The 647-nt window shown below is 33.5% G+C and overlaps 1 protein-coding gene across 1 annotated transcript in view; it reads right to left on the bottom strand.

Annotated features, from left to right (window-relative positions):
• Positions 1 to 647, bottom strand: part of adamts17 (ADAM metallopeptidase with thrombospondin type 1 motif, 17) — a 73263-nt gene that overhangs the window by 818 nt on the left and 71798 nt on the right. The gene's annotated exons all lie outside the window — the stretch shown is intronic.

A 647-nucleotide genomic window follows, 5' to 3' on the forward strand; every position in this document is an offset into this window, starting at 1 on the left:
TAAATAATGCACTATGTTTGGATATACAGAAATTAAAACCTGCAGAACCTTTAAAGTACACATCTTAGTCTGGGTATACGGACATTAGAAAATGCAGAACCTTTAAGTAATACGTTCTAGTCTGATATACAAACATTAAAACCTGCAGAACCTTTACAGAATGCATTATGTTTGGATATATAGATATTAGAACCTGCAGAACCTATAAAGGACGCATATTAGTCTGGCTATACAGACAATGGAACACGTCAAACCTTTAAGCAGAACCTTTAAAGGACATCTTATTCTGAATAGACAGACATTAGAACCTGCAGAACCTTTAAAGAACACATTTTAGTCTGGATATACTGTACAGACATTAGAACATGCAGAACCTTAAAGCAGAATCTTTAACTAACACATTAGTCTGGATATACAGATTTTAGAACATGCAGAACCTTTAAAGGACATATTTTAGTCTGTATATACAGACATAGAACATGCAGAACCTTTAAAGGACATATTATTCTGGATATACAGACATAACCTGCAGAACCTTTAAATGACATATTATTCTGGATATGCAGACATTAGAACCTGCAGAACCTTTAAAGAACATATCTGGATATACAGATTTCAGAACATGCAGAACCTTTAAAGGACACATT

Source organism: Nematolebias whitei, chromosome 2 (genome assembly GCF_014905685.2).
Source record: "Nematolebias whitei isolate Nwh7 chromosome 2, NemWhi1, whole genome shotgun sequence".
NCBI lineage: Eukaryota > Metazoa > Chordata > Actinopteri > Cyprinodontiformes > Rivulidae > Nematolebias > Nematolebias whitei.